At 45.2% G+C, this 20,373-nt stretch overlaps 1 long non-coding RNA gene across 2 annotated transcripts in view; it reads right to left on the bottom strand.

Moving 5' to 3' along the window:
• Nucleotides 1-577: 577 nt before the first annotated feature.
• The window catches only part of LOC142071106 (uncharacterized), a 39,089-nt gene continuing 19,293 nt past the window's right edge, over nt 578-20,373 (bottom strand). For both annotated transcript variants that reach the window (XR_012667080.1, XR_012667081.1), the window contains exon 3: nt 578-935. This is a non-coding gene — a long non-coding RNA (uncharacterized LOC142071106). The remainder of the gene's footprint in view (nt 936-20,373) is intronic.

Consider the following 20,373-nt stretch of genomic DNA (forward strand, 5'->3'; position numbering starts at 1 on the left):
GTTTATTGCTGAACAGAATTATAAATTGACAAACAGTCATTATTTTAGACATCTTCCTTGTGGTAATTTATGGCTAGCCTTTTAGTGTTTTTCTCAGAAAGTGATTCCCTCTTCTCTGTAAGTAGATTTTTTATATTAAAGCTTCTCTTTGTGTCTACAGAGCTTACAGGGAAGAAGATGTAAGACAGGACAACCTCTACTCCTTTAGGCATTCGTCTCTTCATATCACACACATACACATTCTGGTTTTATGGGTGTACGTGTGTCTTTGAGGTGTGAGACACTGACACCACATAAAGGAGCGTGAAGAGGTTCTTTCAGATGAACCTGTGCTCCCTTGAGCACTGAATACTTTCAATGACATTGCGCCCTGAGGGAATGTCAGCTTCTCCCTTACCGTGATGCCAATGTCCCAGAGGAGCACCTCACCTCCACTGCAACTCCTGGCATGAAACTGACACAGCAAAGAAACTGAATTCTCAGAAGCTGCCCTTAAATCCCAGATGCTAGCCTCTCTCCCCTAACCCCTGCACTCCCGGATGGCCCTAGCCCCCTGCACCTTCTCCCCATACCCTCTGGTCTCTTACCTCCAGTGGCTGCAGCTGCAGGTAGAGCAGCCCTCCCTGCCCAGTTGCCAGTGTGAGCTTAATGCCAAGCAGAGCCTGAATTCCATGTCATTGTTTTGATTCTGTGACTTCATCAGTGTTCTCATTAACACGGATTTCATAGCGTCCTATATTTAGTGCTACACAGCTTTCCAGAGGTGCTACCCTCACTCCCTGAGATTTTTTTACATCAGTTTCTCAGAGAATCCACAGCACAGCATGTAGCAAACTTACTGTGCTTATGAGTGGCTGATCTCTTCACACATATCTGATCATTCCATTCCTTTTCCCCTCCTGAGCAAAAGAGGAGCATATCCTAAAGGAGATTTCCTGTAGCGTAACAACATAAGGAGATGGGGGTGAGAGAAACAACACATGGCAGCAAGAACATTAAATTGCAATATACATATACTTTAGGTGCATTGTAAGGTATAAGACAAAAATCAGAAGTCTGGTTGTTAGATTGTCCACATGTATTCCACTTCCGGTGCGTGTGTGCCCTACCCTGTGAGACTGGAATCATTCTGAATAGCAGTGTCAGTTGGGCCACAGTTGGGCCATCCAAAGCAGAGGGAAAAAAGGGTAGGGCAGCTTCAACTGCTCTCCCATTCCTTCTTGCTGCCCATGACTGCAAGATGGAACACTGGCAGTGTCTGCATTTCAACATACTGTGCAACTTTATTCTTCCAGTTGTTAGTTCTAATTTGTTGTTGTTTTCAGCCCATTGGCAATAAAATAAAATCTTAGATTGATAACTGAGGTCTTCAAATCCTTGTGCTGCCTCTGTGCACCAACCACAACACCCCTTGAACATGGTGGAGTCATACTCCCCAGGATTCAAGATCTGCCCCTCCTGTGAGGGAGCCATTCCTATCAATGATGGACACACAAAGTGCCTTCTCTTTCTGGGGTAAGTGCCTAGATCACACAAGTTTTCTACATGCTGCACCTTTTCTAAAAGAACCCCAAACCAGAGTCTCATTTGAAACTCTTCCTCCCTGAGAGCTCCATGAGGGCTTCCTCAGCACTGGAGGCAGAGACAACTCCATGACTGGACCAGGCTACTTTTCAAAGCACTAGGTAAGTCAATAGTTCACCCAAGTCCAGAGCTCATCCAGCATTGAAGTCCCACTCCTCAGCCACAGAGTTGGCCAGAGCCTCCCTAGTGTCTTCAGTTCAGTTCTCGGAAGACAGAGGCTGCAAGAAATAGCGATCCCATGGTGACCAGAGACCCAGATCTCACCAAGCAGGTCTAGCACAGGTGGCACATTAAGGCGAACACCAGGGCTCACTGAGGCCTCAGTGCTGAGTGGTCACTACAAGACCTCTGCATAATAACTGTATGCCCTTAATGAGTCCGCTCTCAGCAACTGCAGACTGACTCTCATAAACAGACTAGGGAACTGTGACCTAGATTAAATTTCTATAATAAGGATACACAACTTGTTAAACTGTACTCAGAGTAGTTATCAATGGTTCACTGTCAAACTGGGAGGACATATCTAGTGGGATCTTGCAGGGGGACTGTCCTGGGTCCAGTATTAGTCAATGTTTTTATTAATGACTTAGCTAACAGAATGGAGAGTATGCTTATAAAAGCTGTGGATGACACCAGGTTGGGACAGGTTGCAAGCAGCTTGGAGGACAGGATTAGAACTGAAAATTACCTTGATAAATTTTGAAATCAACAAGATAAAATTCAGTAAACGTAAGTGCAAAGTTCTACATTTAGGAAGGAAAAACTAAATGCACGATTACAAAATGGAGATAACTGGATAGGTAGTAAAACTGCTGAAAAGGCTCTGGGGGTTATAGTAGATCACAAATTGAATATAAGACAACTGTGTAGTGCAGTTGCAAAAAACGCTAATCATTATATGGTGTATTAGCAAAAAAGTTTTATATGTAAGACAGAGGATTAGCTGTCCTGCTCTGCTCAGTACTGGTGCAGCCTCAGCTGGAGTACTGTGTCCAATTCTTGGTGCCACGCTTTTGGAAAAATGTGAACAAACTGGAGAATGTCCAGAGGAGAACAAAAATGATAAGTTTAGAAAACTTGATATATGAGGAAAGTTTACAAAATCCTGAGCATGTCTAGTCTTGAGAAAAGATGACTGAAAGGGGACCCGATAACATATTTGATAACTATTAAAGACTATTAAAGATAGGACAGTGATCAATTGTTGTCCATGACCACTGAAGGTAGGACAAGACGTAATGAGCTCAATGTGTAGCAAGGGAAATCTTGTTAAGATATTGGAAAAAACTTCCTAACTATAAAGGGTACTTAAGCACTGGAATAGGTTTCTAAAGTTGTGGAATCCCCATCATGAGAGGGTTTTAAGAACAGTTTGAACAAAACCGCCTGGCAGGGATGGTCCAGGTATACTGGGTCCTACCACAGCACAGGAGAATGGACTAGCTTACCTCTCAAGGTCCCTTCCAGTATTACATTTCTATGAAGCACTCAGTACTGACACTTCTGGTACCAAGGACCTCACCACTGGAGTCCGAGCTGAACGAGTATTGTGCCCCACCCCTGAGTGAAGATTTTAGGATTGAGGGTCAACCCTCAGAAGGAGCCAATCCTGGCACCAAATGCACTGGCAAAATATATGAGTTCTCTACACACACTGATAGTGACTATGCTTCCTGAGATCTTGGCACCACAGCCTCTATTTATGGCACCCACCCAATTCACAGTACTAGAAGACCTATTGGTAACCTCCCCCCCCCGAGAAAACAATCTGAACCTCAACCATACCAGAGGCAGACAGTAGTCCTCTTACTTTTATGGTGAGTAAAGATCATTCAAACCTCTAAGGAAGGGTCATAGGTTTCAGAAGAGGAACCCTCTGCTGCTGCTTTTTCTGTTGCACATGCGCCACCTTACTCCTGCCATCAAGTTTGATGGTGCGGTCAGGATCCATTCCTCCTCCCCATTTGGGAGCCATTTACCTTTTTTTTTTAAGGGACAGATGGGTGCAGATTACCTCAGACCATTGGGTCCTGGAGATGATAGACAAGGTACTCATTTCCAAATCCCCAAATCCTTCCTATCTTTTCTCCCCATCCCCACTGGGGGACTCCTCTCATGAGTTATTGCTCAGGAAGGAAGTGGACTCCCTTCTGCAACTCGGAGCAGTGGAAAAAGTATCCAAAGAATTCCAGGACAAGGGGTTCTACTGTTACTATTTCCTGGTTCCAAATAAATATAGGGGATAGCACCCCATCCAAGATCTTCAATAGCTCAACAGGTTGATCTGTTGGTTTAAGTTCAGAATGAACACTGGATCCTTAAGACAAATACTTTCATATTGCAAATTTACCCAGACCACAGGAAATACCTCATTACCAATACAGAGTGCTCCCCTTCAGCCTCTCCACACCTTTGAGAATCTTTACCAAGTGTCTGATGATCATGCCTGCATATTTGAGAAGACAAGGAATCTAGATTCACTCTTTCCTTTACGATTGTCTGATCTGAAGTCAATCACTGTAGCCAATGAACAATTCTTTCCAATTAATCTTACATAAGAACATGTTCCATCTACCCCAGTATCCTGTCTCTTGACAGTGGGCACTGCCAGGTGCTTCAGTGGGAATGAACAGAGGAAAAGGTTACTCACCCTGTGCAGTAACTCTAGTTCTTCAAGATGATTGTCCCTATGGATACTTCACTTTAGGTGAATCTGTGTCCCTGTGCCTGCGATTGGAGAATTTCAAATGCAGTGCCTAACTGGGTCGCACATGTGCTGTCCCCATCTTGCGCCACCTCTGGTGGTTACATAGCGCTATGCAATCAATCCCCCGCTCCGTTCCTTCTCTACCACAGTGTCTTTAGCGTGAAAACTCTGAAGGGGGGGGGGGAGAAAGGAGAGTAGTGGAGCGCCCACAGGGACAACCATATCTAAGAACCTCAGTTGCCAGTGTAGACATAGCCTAAGTGTTGATCCATCCTTATAAATAAAGACAGCCTGAAGGCAACCTCAAAGCATGCACAGTGGACATTAAAACCTGGGAACCTGTTGCACTGGACAGACCCAGATGGAGAGGTCTGTGCCAGGAGGCCACGTCCACTTTTGAGAAGTGGCATGTGAGGTCTCTGCAGGAGAAGAGAGCATGTCATAAGACTAATGCCTCAAACCCTCATTGCAACAATGGTTACACTTCCAGACATGCAACCATATTTGCAAATCCAGGGTCGGACTCACTTTCCAAGTAAGAAGCCATAAAAACAAAAACTCACAACTCAAGTCAACACTAGCTGAACATTCATCTGTCAAAGTGACAGGAGAATCCAGAATGCCCAACAATGCCACCTTGTCAAGCAGCTCCTTTGAAGTCACCGCTGCTGAGAGAAATGGAGGCCTTTTCAGAAATGTCATTTGCACAAAAACAAACCAAAACCCACGCCAAACAAAACACCCACAACACCAACAAGCCATATGACTTTTAAAATGCAGAATGTGGTCCATTGTCTAAAAGACCTGAAACCTAACTGCGGTCATAAAACCTGTGATCTTGAATACCAGCACTTTTTATAAGACAAGGGGGAGGTGCAAGTGCTCAGCCCTGCTAAAAATCAGATGTTTTAATATGGAATTAGGAGGCACACATTAAACAACAATTTTTGAAAAATGTCAACCTTTGTGCTGAACAGGCTTTACAAGCCAGCATTACAAGGAATTTCTTGCTAGTTCTGTAAATCAGAGGTTCTCAACCAGGGGAAATGCGTACCCCCAGTGGTATGCAGAGATCTTCCAGGGGGTACATCAACTCATCTAGATATTTGTATAGTTTTACAACAGGCTACATAAAAAACACTAGAGAAGTCAGTACAAACTAAAATTTCATACAATGACTTGTTTATACTGTTCTACTCAAACGTCAGTACAATATTTACATTCCAATTAATTTATTTTTATAATTATATGGTAAAAATGAGAAAGTAAGCAATTTTTCAGTAATAGTGTGCTGTGACACTTTTATATTTTTATGTCTGATTTTGTAAGCAAGCATAGGCGCCAACTTCCCCTCCCATGGGTGCTTGACCCCTTGCGCCACCCCGCCCCTGCCCTGCCTCTTTACCACCACCTCCCCGGAGCACGCCGCATCCCCACTCCTCCCCCTCCCTCCCAGAAAGTCCTAAGCACCACCAAACAGGTATTAGGAGGCGGGCAGGAAGCACTTGGAGGGGGAGGTGGGTGAATGTGGCACTCTCAGGGGAGGAGGAGGTGAGGAGGGGATGGGGGCAGGGGGAGCTTGGCTGCTGGTGGGTGCAGAGCACCTGCTAACTTTTCCCTGTGGGTGCTCCAGCCCCGCAGCACCCACTGAGTAGGTGCCTATATAAGCAAGTATATAAGTGAGGTAAAACTCGGGGGTACACAAGAAAAATCAGACTCCTGAAAGGGGTACAGTACTCTGGAAAGGTTGAGAGCCATGGCTGTAAATCATCCTTGACAACATAAAGATGACATCAACCAGGGGAGGTAGCAGTCAGAAAGTGAAGGTTACTTGCTTGTAACTGGAGATCAAAAAAGCAGCACTGCATGTTTTGCCACATTTTGTCCCTCTGTCAAGAAAGCATTGGCCAATCTCCTCTGATCGTTCAGTAAATCTTGCACAAATGTAGCCATTTTCCCACTGATGAAATTGGTAGCGGGCTATTATCACCTGGTACTTAGCTATTCTAATACCAAGAGATAAAGGGGGAAAAACTCTTTCTTCCAAGGGCATCCAATTCCCTCCCTTCTTTATCTGTAGGAGTCAAATGGGCTTGACCAGATCTAAGTTTATTACTCACAACTGCAACTGCCAAAGAATTTGGGGTGGTGAAAGTCTGAAAATATTAAGTCCCTTCATGTGGGATTTGATACAGTTTATCTGCCTTCTTAAAATAGGCTAGCAGGAAGTAGGATTAACCCAAACTGCTTTAGCAGGTTGCAAAAGACCACCCAGAATTGATAAAGACATCCTGTTCTTTGATGGAGCCCCAAGAATATTAAAGCCAATATCAAATGGATGTGAAGCCTCTTCTATAACCATTGAAGGTAAATTAAAAGTAGATGCCATTCAATCCATCAATTCATGTAAATGTGAAGCATCTTCTGACCAGAGATGAAACAGAAACAATGCTCACATTTTCATGAGGACAAAAGTCTGGTGCTACAAAAAAGGAGCCAACTCTTCTTCTTCAGATAGTGTGTCAGGTACCAATGTCTGGGGTGCAGACAGCTCCAGTAGAATCAGATTCAAAGATTCCTCTACACCCAGACCCTTATCTGCTGGAATATCACTACTCCATCCATACTGTGGATGACTCAAGAACTTGCGAGGCAAGCCCAGTAAGATCACCAAGCCCAAGATGGACATTCTCTCCAATAATTAGGATCAGGGAACATACCCATAGTATGTGGAGGCAAACTGCCCACAAGACTGAGGACCACCAGCCCTGAGTGGCTTAAACTGGGGGTGTGGGAGCTCAGGTCTTTTGAGTCCTTCTTGATCCTCATACAACTGTGGAGCCATTCTGCAGTAGATCTTAATGGAGATAACACTGGCGGATGAAGAGACATGAAAAGTGAGAAAGATCTGCGTGGTGATCCTGTAGGAGTCTTGGGAGATAGAGGTGGAGATGACTGCAGAGAAAGACTTATCATACCCTCTTTTCAGAAGTAATGGATTTAGGCCTTGGATTTAACCATCCAATTCTTTCCTTCTATCCCCCAACAATTTCTCACTTGGATCTGAAGAACAATCAGATGTCACATCAGATCTGCTACTACCCTCATAGTCCTCTTCAGATATGACATCGCCACCAGGATTTGTAAAACAACAGTGCTGAACTTACAAACTTAGGCATCACTGGATCTGGACTGAGACTTAAATGGGATCATAAAGTAGAAAGTGGAACTGACTTGAGTCTCAGAATCAGAACCGTGGAAGACTAATCCAAATCAGAAGCATCTGTTAAATCTGACCCCATGGGATCTGGCACTGCCAACAGTAGCAATCTTCTTGGTTATCTTCTTAGAAACCAGCACAATTGAAACTGATGGTCTTGGCATAGGCTCCTTATCTGCGGTCTGGAAAGACGTTGCCTCCTACACTTTAGCAGCCTTAATAGGAAGATTCGATGAACTGGAACCCGAATGTGGAACATCAGTCAGAACCAATAAAGACACAAATCCCTGGAACTTCTTTGGCACTTTACCCTTACCTGACGATGCAGTCAGAGCCGATATAGGTCTCTTAGCCTTCAGATCTCAAGATCTCCCGTTATCAGAAGGTGTAACAGCAAGAGCTTCCTCAAGTAGGAGCACCTGCAACCTATCTCCCTTTCCTTACACGTGTTGAGTGTGAAGATCTGGTAGATGGACCACCCTGAAAGAGAGTGAACTTTCCCAAGGAACTTCAGAAACATCATGTGGTCATCCATCATCATGAAGACCACTGGACAGGACTCACACCTCTTGAAGCTCAGTTTCTTCTTGTCCACTATCCATGGAACCAAACTAAAATCTAACTTAAATAACACAAACTATTAACACACTAACTTATACTGACACTAAAACTAACAACAGACCATCCTAAAAAGGCACTTAAGGAGGGAGAAAACCCCAGATCTGAAGAATCAGAGTGGTTCACTTTCATCTGGCGCTTGCGGTTGGAAGAACTGAAGTGGTGGAGGGCACAATGCCTCCTTATATAGCCTCACCCTCAGAACATTTATGAACACTGAGGGGAGGGATGGAATGCATGTGCACCACCTTCTAACAGGCACTAACTAGAAAAGGTTCCCCATTTAGGTTGCAATGGTAAGTGGGAATATGCAGAGCCACTCAAAGAAGAACTCAGCTGAACAATGAAGAGGAATTTATATACACCAGAACATACCTCTTTATATTTATCAAGCTATTCTGACAATACACAGCCCCCTTTATTTCAGTGGTGGTATTTCAAAGACCCAAAGATTCCACATAATTAGAGATAGGCCTTTGCAGCAAAGATAAGACCCAAACCTTTTGAGAGCACCAGGATTTTGTTCAGTACATTGCAGAGATGGGGGACAAAGAGTAAAGTTCAGCTCTGGATTCAAACTTCTGCCCAGACAGGGATTGTGTTTGGTCTCATCTCTGTGTAGGTGGTTTACACTGTTGCTATTGACATCCACTGTATAGAATTTTAGGCATACATGGCTGTTTTAAGTCAGAACTGCCCTGAGTTATAACAGAGAATTTTCAGAATCAGAGGACCACATAAGCCACCTTTGCACCATACTCCTCACTTGTGAACTGCAGAGGGGCTCCTCAGCCATAAACAAGGATCTGCATCATGGACTTCAAAAGGGAGAAAATAGGAACCATGAGGAGCAGGCACAGTGCAGCTATGTGAAGGAAAGAAAGAAGGAACGAGAGGCTAGAGCCAAGGGAGAATGAGACACTAACAGGAGGAAAAAGGCAGTCCAGACAGTCATCCCATATATAGTTTATGTGGGTGGGAGTCTCAAAAAAATGGTTCAGACACGTTGTGAAGCTTAATGCATGAATGTCTGTAAAGAGTTTGAGATCCTTGGATGAAAGATATATACATTCACAATATTACTACAAGAACTTCAAATTATTCCTGAATATGTTCATTTTTTTTCTGTATACAATATTATCCATTTTTACTTTTGATAATATAGAACAGACAGAATCCATCCTGGAGAACTTTAGATAATCGATTAGCACTTTTGTAATATACAAGAGAACAGAGATATAGCCCATAAGTTTTTTTTTGTTTTTTTTTTTTTAAAAAAAAGGCAAAACTAAGCTGAGCCAAATACAGCAAATACTGATAACAATTGTCACCCTGGCAAAAAAAGTGCCAGCTCATGCCAAGGCCCAGGGCCCCACTGAACAATGACAAATGCATAACTGGAAACCAGTCTGGCTTACCTGTGAGTTGGTATAGTTAAAACAGATATTAGTGTTATAAGAATGTGTTTAGACTTTATTAAATGCTTGTATAATGCTGCATGTGTCAATCATACTTATATCTATATAGCATGGCATATAGTTATATTCAGTATTTGCATTGTAAACCTCTATAACTGTGTAACTCACCAAACAAGAACAGAAGCATAGAAGAATTAATTAATGTAAAGGGCTGATCCTGCAGATGAGAGGGCCTTTGAAACCAAATGAGCCACTATGTGCCATCAAAAGGACAAAGATTTTGTTGACCGCCCTCCCCAGTTCAGTTATATGAAGAGAAGTCAGATACCGAGATTTGTTCTATCAGTTTGGACTTTAGGGAGAAGGGGATAAAAATCCCTGACAAGGAGAAATTAGGTCTCTTTATGCTGTCTGGACTTTTAGGGGCAAATATTCCTAAACAAAAACAAGAAACCTCCATGTTGTTAGGCAGGGTTAGTCCTAAAAGACAAATAGAGCTTCTTATTATAGAGTTAAAAAGACAATAGAAGCTTTTAAGACTGTAACTCAGTTGTGTGTGTGCGTTTCATGTTTCAACCTTGTAAATAACTCATTTCTCTTCTTAGTTAATAAATATTTAGTTAGTTTATTATAGGATTGGTTACAGGTGTTGTCCTTTGTTTGAGATCAGTAAAAATGACTGGGGGTAAAAGTTACTGGTCCTTTGGGACTGGGAGTAACCTGAATATTATTGTGATTCTTCTTTGAGTGATTGCTCATGTCCATTCCACAATAGGTGTGCGTGCTTGCCACATGCACCGGTGCTGGAAGTTTTTCCCCTAGCAGTATCTGTAGGGAAGCGCCCCTAGCGACTCCTGGAGTGGCACCGCTATGGTGTGGTATAAGGGGCGCTGCATGCTCCCCCCACCCTCAGTTCCTTCTTGCTGCCAGTGAAGGTGCGTTGGAACTGCTCTGCTCCAGCTTGGCGGTAGCTTCCCTCTTGGACTCAGTTCATTAGTAGTACCTGTTGTTAGAAGTAATTTAGTTTAGAGTTAGTTTAGAGCACCCGGGTTGGGGCATACCTCATGCCCCGGACTTTAAGTCATGCAACATTTGCAAGTGGCCGATGCCCGTGAGTGATTGGCACATGGACTGTTTACGCTGTCTCGGGGAAACCCATTTCAGCGATCGCTGCAAGATTTGCAGATCCTTCAAGCCTCAGACCAAGAAGGAGTGGGACATTCGGCTCCCAACCATTTTGATTGAGTCAGCCTTGACCCCGACACCGTTGTGCCACTCCGAGTCAGCACCGAGTACCACGGCGTTGGTGCACATCGACCCTTCGGTGTCTTCCACCAGCCGGCACCACTCCCCGTCCACGGGACACTCCAAAAAGGCTAAGAAGTTTTCTCTGCCGAGATACCGGAGCAAGACCAGTGAATAGACTAGACCCACATTGGGCAGTTCGCGGTCCCCATCGGCCTCCAACTCAAGTTGAGCAGAGTAGCCCAGCCCACTCTGAGCTGACCTCCCTGGACATCTGGGGTGCCCTCCACGCCCTGCAAGCAGCCCGGGATGTTACGTCTCTGCTGGTACTACGGGCACAGCCACTGTTGGCTCCCCAGTCCAGTGGCAAGCTGTCAGATACCGGTCACCGCCTGGACGGTACCGTTCACGGTCTAGGGAAGATTCCCGACGCCGTTCCCCACTCAGCGACTGCCTCGTGCGCAGTTCACGCCAGTCCCTGTCGACCCCCACCAGGTTGTCTGGCTGGGTACCGACTGGCAGGGGTTCCAGGCACCGCTCCACCTCAAGGGACCGGAGGCACCAGAGGTCCTTGTCTCTGAGAGGCTACCATAGCCCTTCGCGGTATGGGCATAGATGCTGTTCCCATTCTTCAACTCGCTCGAGGTCCCCACTGTGGCACCGCTCCCACAGCCCCAGGCGTCCATCACCGGCACCTCACCATCACGGATCCACCCGTTGGAGCCGGTCGCAGAGCAGCTGCTACTGGAGGTACTCCTGCTCCTCCACGCCAGTATCACAGTCTCGTGGTCGGCACCATTCCCAACACCAGCACTCGTCCCAGTCCAGGGATAGCAGCAGATCGTATGACAGCCCGGCCTCCCTTCGCAGTCAACAGTCGATGGGCCAGCCTAGTCAGGCTGAACAACCTGCTCCAGTGGAGCCACAGAAGGTGCTGTGGCACTGGGCTCCTTGGCTGGCACCATGGTACCAACGGGCTACGTGGCCCCAAAGTAGCCCACTGTAGTGGCTCGCTCGGTGGCCAGAGCCTCGAAAAGACCGTCGGCCTCCCTTTCTCAACCTCCCAGGAAGGAGTTGGTGGAGTGGTCGTCCCCAGTTCCGCGCCCGGACGGGGACCAAGTGGTGGGACCTACGGCACCGGTGGGTACGCAGAGTACCGCACCCCCATCCTCATCCTCCCCGATGAGGCGATCACGGCCCCTCCTCTGCCTGTCCTGCAGAAGGACTCTAAAGCCCACCAGGAACTGTTGAAAAAGGGTGGCATCAAGCCTCAACCTTCAAGCCGAGGAGGTGGAGGAACCCTTGGACTCAATCTTCAACGTCCTTTCGGCTTCGGTGCTGGGCAGAGTTGCTCTCCCACTCCATGAAAGGGTGGCAAAGATCTCGAACACTTTGTGACAAACCCCGACTTCCTTGTTCCCCCATCTCTAAGAGGGCAGAACAGAAGTACTTCGTGCCTGCCAAGGGGCATGAATATCTGTACACCCACCCTGCCCCCAACTCCCTAGTGGTCGAATCGGTCAACCACAGGGAGAGGCAAGGCCAACCAGCCCCTACTCCTAAGAATAAAGACTTAAGGAGACTGAATCTATTTGGTAGAAAGGTTTATTCGTCCTTGAGTTTCCAGCTGAGGGTGGCAAACCAAGCCCTCCAGGGGAGATCCAGCCCCCTCCAGCTCTAGTTGGCCTCAGTGTTCTCCCAGTCCAGAGACAGGATGGACAAATTCCTCACTGTTCCCAAACCGGTGATTGCCTCTCTACGATGGTGGTCCTCCCCGGGGAACATGCTCCACGGGGTCCCGTTCAGAGGCCGGCCCCCATCCGTGGAGCTGGTGTCCAATGCGTCAGATCTGGGGTGGGGAGCCTATGTGGGGAATGTTCAGACCCAAGGTCTGTGGTCCACACAGGACCTTGCCCTGCATATAAACGTCAAGGTGGTCAGGGTGGTCTGTCTGGCATGCGGGCCTTTCACTCGCACCTGGAGGGCAGAGTGGTCAGGATTATCACGGACAACACGGCCTCGATGTTCTACATCAACAGGCAGGATGGGGCCCATTCCTCAGCCCTCTGCCAGGAAGCCCTCAGGCTGTGGGACTTCTGCATTGCTCACGATATTTGCATGGAAGCCCACCACTTACTGGGTGCCCAGAAATCTCAGGTGGATCACCTGAGCCGAGACTTCTCCTCCCAACACGAGTGGTCACTACACCCAGAGGTGGTGCACAGGATTTTCCAAACGTGGGGCACTATCCTGGTGGACCTGTTTGCAACACAGCAAAACTGACGGAGTCCCCACTTCTTCTCCAGGGGGGGTTGGGCATGGACGCCATCTCTGATGCCTTCCTCCTGTCCTGGTCGGGCCAGCTTCTCTATGCCTTCCCCCCTATTCCGCAGAAAGGTCTTGGAAAAGTCAAAAGCAGACAGGGCCCGGGTCCTCCTGATTGCCCCGGCATGGCCCAGGCAACATTGGAATGGGACTCTCATGAGCCTGGCGGTCACCCCGCCGTGGCCGCTGCCATCCTGCCCAGACCCGCTATCCCAGGACCAGGGCCGCCTCCTTCATCCAAACCTAGCGGCACTCCACCTCACGGCGTGGCTGCTCAATGGTTAGGCCGGGAGGAGAGGACTTGCTCGGAAGGGGTTCAGCACGTCCTCCTGGAAAGCAGAGGAGGGCCTACCTGGCAAAGTGGTCTCCGTTTTCCTGGTGGGCAGTTGATCAGGGTGTTTTGCCTGTGGCTGCTCCAATTCAGCTAATTTTAGACTACCTCCTTCACCTTAGAGCCCAAGATCTAATGCCCTCGTCCGTCAAGATGGACTTGGTGGCCATATCAGCCTTCCACCGGCCAGTGCAGGGGCACATGGTGTTCTCCCATGCTATGACCGGCCGATTTCTTAAGGGTTTGGATAGTCTCTTCCTGTATGTTAGGCCCCCAGTCCCACAGTGGGACCTGAACTTGGTGCTGACCAGGTTGACAGGTCCCCCGTTTGAACCACTAGCTACATGCTCCTGCTTACACCTCTCATGGAAGGTAGCCTTCCTGGTGGCTATCACAGCAGCTAGAAGGATCTTGAAGCTCAGGGCCCTGATCTCTGGGCCCCCATACACAGTGTTCCATAAGGATAAGGTCCAGCTCGAACCACACCCTTCGTTTCTCCCCAAGGTGGTCTCCACCTACCTGCCAGTGCTCTTTCCCAAGCCCCATACATCCAGTGAGGAGCACTGCCTCCACATGCTGGATGTGAGACAGGCTCTGGCTTTTTACCTAGAACATACAAAGCCATTCAGGAAGTCCTCGCAGCTGTTCATCGCCTCGGCTGACTGCATGAGAGGTCGGCTGATCTCCACTCAGAGGCTCTCCAACTGGATCACCTAGTGTATTCGTTCCTGTTACGACCTGGCAGGAGTCCCCCCACCGCCAACTGTGAGGGCGCACTCGACTAGAGCGCAAACCTTGTCGGCTGCATTTTTGGCCCATGTCCTCATCCAGGAAATTTGTAGGGTTGCCACATGGTCTTCAGTTTACACGTTCACCTCGTATCATGCGATCATCTCCCAAACTAGGGAGGACGCCAGGTTCGGCAGAGCTGTACTCCGTCCCGAGTATCTGTGAACTCCTACCCACCTCCAACAGATATAGCTTGGAATCACCTATTGTGGAATGCACATGAGCAATCACTTGAAAAAGAAAAGACAGTTATATTTTCCGTAACTGGTGTTCTTCGAGATATGTTGCTCATGTCCATTCCACATCCCACCCTCCTTCCCCTCTGTCGGAGTTGTCTGGCAAGAAGGAACTAAGGATGGGGGGAGCGTGCAGCGCCCCTTATGCGGCACCATAGCCTTCCTTTCCCGTCCTCCTTCCCCTCTATCGGAGTTGTCTGGCAAGAAGGAATTGAGGATGGGGGGCGCATGCAGCGCTGCTTATACCACACCATAGCGGTGCCACTAGGGGTGCTCCCCTACGGGTACTTCTAGGGGAAAAACTTCAAGCACCGGTGCACGTGGCAAGCACGCACACCTATTGTGGAATGGACGTGAGCAACACATCTTGAAGAACACCAGTCTTTTTCGTGTAAAGTGATCATCTATCACACAGTCCAGCTTGCCTGGGTGGCAAGATAGACTGGAATGCCCAAGGGGACTGTCTGTGACTACATGGTAAGACTGTTTTTGCTTTTGGAGTTCACATTTGTTATTGAGTTAGTGAAATCTAATTATAGACCATGCAACCAGTTTGGGGTTTGTGTCCTACTTTTTGATGGTCTGGCCTGAGGTAGGCACTCAGTCATGAGCCACTCCAAAAAGCATGACAATAGTAATGGGAACAAAAGAGGACTCTTATGGTAAAATAACAAAGAGGACATCCACCCACTGGCACATTTAGCCATTTCCTGTTGAATGAGATTTTCCTTGACACTAAATGTAAAAAAGATATAATTGAGTAAAAGTGAATTTTTTTTTGTTCTTATTAAGTGGGCTTGATCTTTCCCTGAAGAACCAACATCTGGCATCTCCCTAAGTATAAAACGTGTCCGAAAGTCAGATTCCCCTGATACACACACCCCAGATTGGGCTCTTTGTTGTTTAGAAAAGAAAGGAATAAACTCAGGATGAGAAGCAAATACAGCCAATATATTAACATGCCAAATTACAGGTCTGTCTGATATAAAGTTCAACAATACACAGAGGGTTAAAAATCACAGCCATTTCATAACGCTACAGTTTCTGATATTTTAGGTATTTATATGACCCCCATCACTGAGCTCATCACAATTTTTAATATATTTATCCTGGGAACTCCTTTGTGAGGAAGGGGAGTGGTATTAGCTCTGTTTACAGGATGGGGAACTAAGACCCAGAGGCTCAGATCCTCAGAAGTATTTAGACACAGAACTCCCACTGAAATCAATGGAAGTTAGGAACTTAAATGCCTTTTAATATCTGAGCCAGATTATACTAAGTGGGATTTGCAAAAGTACCTACATGCCTAACGCCCATTGAAATAAAGGGGTATTAGGTACCTAGATGGTTTTGAAAAATCCCACCAGGTAGCTAAATGCCTTTAAAAATCTGACCCTAAGTGACTTGCCCAGGGTCATCTAGGATGTTTGTGGCAGAGTAGGAACCCAGGTCTCCCACAGCACATGCTAGTTCTCTATCCATTGGATCATCCTTCCTTGAAATCAACACCAACAATAAAATTTTCATGGGACAACATGTACAATTCACAATGGAATATAAATGCATGACTCCAAAGTACTGGACTTAGGAGTTTAAAAAAGCACCTAAGGAAAAAGCCTCACTTCAGTTTAAAATACCTGCAGCTAACCCCAGTGAAGAGAAGACTAATACTATACTTGTGATTCCTTTTTAAGATTATCCCTAAAATCAAAATGTTATATCATACCCAGTACACAATAAGCACTAGAAAATACTAGATGATGTCCTTATGGCCACTAGATGGAGCTACTTTATTACTATTATGATTAGCTTATTGTGTACTGGGTACGATTTATCCCTAAAATCAAAATGTTATATCGTACCCAGTACACAATAAGCTAATCATAATACTAATAAAGTAGCTCCATCTAGTGGCCATAAGGACATCATCTAGTATTTTCTAGTGCTTATTGTGTACTGGGTATGATATAACATTTTGATTTTAGGGATAATCTTAAAAAGGAATCACAAGTATAGTATTAGTCTTCTCTTTACTGGGGTTAGCTGCAGGTATTTTAAACTGAAGTGAGGCTTTTTCCTTAGGTGCTATTTTAAACTCCTAAGTCCAGTACTCTGGAGTCACGCATTCATATTCCTTTGTGAATTGTACATGTTGTCCCATGAAAATTGAGCTGTAGCTCATGAAAGTTTATGCTCAAATAAATTGGTTAGTCTCTAAGGTGCCACAAGTACTCATTTTCTTTTTGCGAATACAGACTAACACGGCTGCTACTCTGAAATTACAATCCTGTAACTCCTACTGTAAAAAATTTCTATAGTTTTGCATAATAGAAGTATCTCACTTGCTTCAAGTATAGGGATTCATACAATTCAAACTACCCAGTGCCTTTGTAAGAACTCTACCATTTACATGCAATTTACCATTTATACAATATAAACATGAAGGCCATTTGCATATAGTGACCCTGTCAGTGTTCTTTGAGAAAGACAAGAATACAGATTTCTCCCTGCCGTTGGGTGTATTTTGTGCAGTATAGCCAGAGAAGGAAGTTCCCTGACTCCATGGGACATAGATGCTATTAGGGTCTGTCTGGGGACCTGTTGTGTAAAACACATTAAAAAAGCCAATGAACCTGGCTGAATGATGTAAGAAGGAAAAGGTAGCTGTACTGATGACATAACTGTGCCCAAGTCTTATAAGCATGCTCATATCCAAATCCCCTAAAACCTGGCCCCAGACTGGAGACATTAATGGACTTCAAGCCTAATCTAATGAGCATGTTTCCCTTTTGCCTCATGACACAAATATCAGACAAGGCAAGTCATTTAAACTTTATGAAACAGATAATTATTATATTTAACTGATATAATGCCTTTCATTTCTAAGGAAACTCTTTAGAAACTTAAATTGATATACAAAATAGACAGAAGGAAACACTTCATCCAGAAAGCAACAAGTGTTTGATCAGAAATACAGGCCTGGAGTCCTGTCTGCACAAAAGAAATTTAGACCTGCATTACTATATTGATCTAGTACTAGTACAATCCACTAATATAGATGTGCTACTCACGGGTAAGTCACAACGGTGTAAGCCCTGCTTCACAGCAGTGCGGCACATCTACATCAACATCATCACATCAGTGCAAGTTTCTCTAAACGTAGATTGGACCCAATTCTCCATTGGCTTGCACCTTGGATCATCATTTACACCTACGCAAAGTGAGGGTAAAAACCCTCAGAACAGAATAGCCACATTTTATGCAAGTGTAAATAACTCCACAATGTGCCAGGCAATAGAAAATCAGTGCCTTTGTCACTGAACCATGCCTGTGGTCTTTCTTTATGAGTAACATTGAGGTCTGCTGAATTAGCAGGCTGCATTCTCTGCTAGTGCGAATAACAACACAGCTCCAGGAACAGAAACACTGAGCAGCCAGGACAAGATTCTTCAGCAACATTCTTAACAATTTAAGCATTTTTTTCTATTTTTATCTATTTAAATGTTCAAAGTTGTGGAAAAATATGGGGGCTAGGAGTCAAACAATTATTTAATGACATTAAATGTTGAGATTAAAGAAGTTAAAGCTTTATAACCATTAAAATACAAACTGTCAGCATCAGACGTCAAAATATAAAAAGTTAATAGTCTTAAATCAACTGTAATAAGTTCTCAAAACAGCATTTTCTTACTTTGCCTAATTGTAAATTGCTGTTATTATTGATGGAAATATTGTTTCATTACTGTGTGTGTACAGTAAAATTGATGTCTACTGACATTTACCAATAAAAATCTAATCCTTCCAACCCCAATTACTCCAATGTTATATCTTAACATCAAAAGAGTTTCAATGGCATGTAATGGAGTAGAGAAACAGGCCCAGAAATTTTAACTATGTCTAAACACTATGGCAGCATCAGTCAATATTTATGTATCTTTTGTCAACAAGTACTACATCATTGCAACACATTCCAAGTTCTAAGGAAAATATTGTATTTTGGAGTTTGAATATTTCAAATTATAACTCTTTTTGAAGTGATCACGCTTCACAGAAGCTGCTAATAAAAGGATGCATGTTTCCTGGCCCCCACAAATGAAAATTACTTATTTCCACTTAAGTGACGTTACAACAGAGGAGTCCTGCATTTAATCACCAGGACTTCTCTTTCTGTTCCATGGTTCGGGAGCTGTGTAGGCAGTGAACTCAATTCTGAGTGGAGAAGTGTGCAAAAGTGGTTAAAATAATTTTATATAATCATTACACCTAAATAAGTAGTTAGAAAGGAACAGTTCTTATGTTTTGAGCTAAATATTTACATTTTTGAGTCCTGTCCAGTTACCAATCTGAAGAATATAGCATAACTGCCAACATATGAAAGAAACAGAGATATCTCGTCTGAAAATCAGTCATGCCCCTTCAAATAGGAATAGATTGGAGTAGGAGAGTTTTTTGAAGGGACAGAATGAAAAAAAGCAAAGGAGTACTTGTGGCACCTTAGAGACTAACCAATTTATTTGAGCATAAGCCTTCGTGAGCTACAGCTCACTTCATCGGATGCATACTGTGGAAAATACAGAAGATGTTTTTATACACACAAACCATGAAAAAATGGGTGTTTATCACTACAAAAGGTTTTCTCTCCCCCCACCCCACTCTCCTGCTGGTAATAGCTTATCTAAAGTGATCACTCTCCTTACAATGTGTATGATAATCAAGGTGGGCCATTTCCAGCACAAATCCAGGGTTTAACAAGAACGTCTGAGGAATTGGGGGGGGGCTCCCTTTATTCTTTTACGTAGAGACTGTCCAGTTTGACCAATGTACATGGCAGAGGGGCATTGATGGCACATGATGGTATATATCACATTGGTAGATGTGCAGGTGAACGAGCCTCTGATAGTGTGGCTGATGTTATTAGGCCCTGTGATGGCGTCCCCTGAATAGATATGTGGGCGCAGTTGCAACGGGCTTTGTTGCAAGGATAGGTTCCTGGGTTAGTGGTTCTGTTGTGTGGTATGTGGTTGCTGGTGAGTATTCGCTTCAGGTTGGGGGGCTGTCTGTAGGCAAGGACTGGCCTGTCTCCCAAGATTTGTGAGAGTGTTGGGTCATCCTTCAGAATAGATTGTAGATCCTTGATAATGTGTTGGAGGGGTTTTAATTGGGGGCTGAAGATGACGGCTAGTGGCGTTCTGTTCTTTTCTTTGTTAGGCCTGTCCTGTAGTAGGTGACTTCTAGGAACTCTTCTGGCTCTATCAATCTGTTTCTTCACTTCCGCAGGTGGGTATTGTAGTTGTAAGAATGCTTGATAGAGATCTTGTAGGTGTTTGTCTCTGTCTGAGGGGTTGGAGCAAATGTGGTTGTATCGCAGAGCTTGGCTGTAGACAATGGATCATGTGGTGTGGTGCGGAAGTGAAGAAACAGATTGATAGAGCCAGAAGAATTCCCAGAAGTCACCTACTACAGGACAGGCCTAACAAAGAAAATAACAGAATGCCACTAGCCATCACCTTCAGGAGACAGGCCAGTCCTTGCCTACAGACAGCCCCCCAACCTGAAGCGAATACTCACCAGCAACCACATACCACACAACAGAACCACTAACCCAGGAACCTATCCTTGCAACAAAGCCCGTTGCCAACTGTGGCCACATATCTATTCAGGGGACGCCATCACAGGGCCTAATAACATCAGCCACACTATCAGAGGCTCGTTCACCTGCACAACTACCAATGTGATATATGCCATCATGTGCCAGCAATGCCCCTCTGCCATGTACATTGGCCAAACTGGACAGTCTCTATGTAAAAGAATAAATGGACACAAATCAAATGTCAAGAATTATAACATTCATAAGCCAGTCGGAGAACACTTCAATCTCTCTGGTCACGCGATTACAGACA

This window comes from Caretta caretta, chromosome 2 (genome assembly GCF_965140235.1).
Source record: "Caretta caretta isolate rCarCar2 chromosome 2, rCarCar1.hap1, whole genome shotgun sequence".
NCBI lineage: Eukaryota > Metazoa > Chordata > Testudines > Cheloniidae > Caretta > Caretta caretta.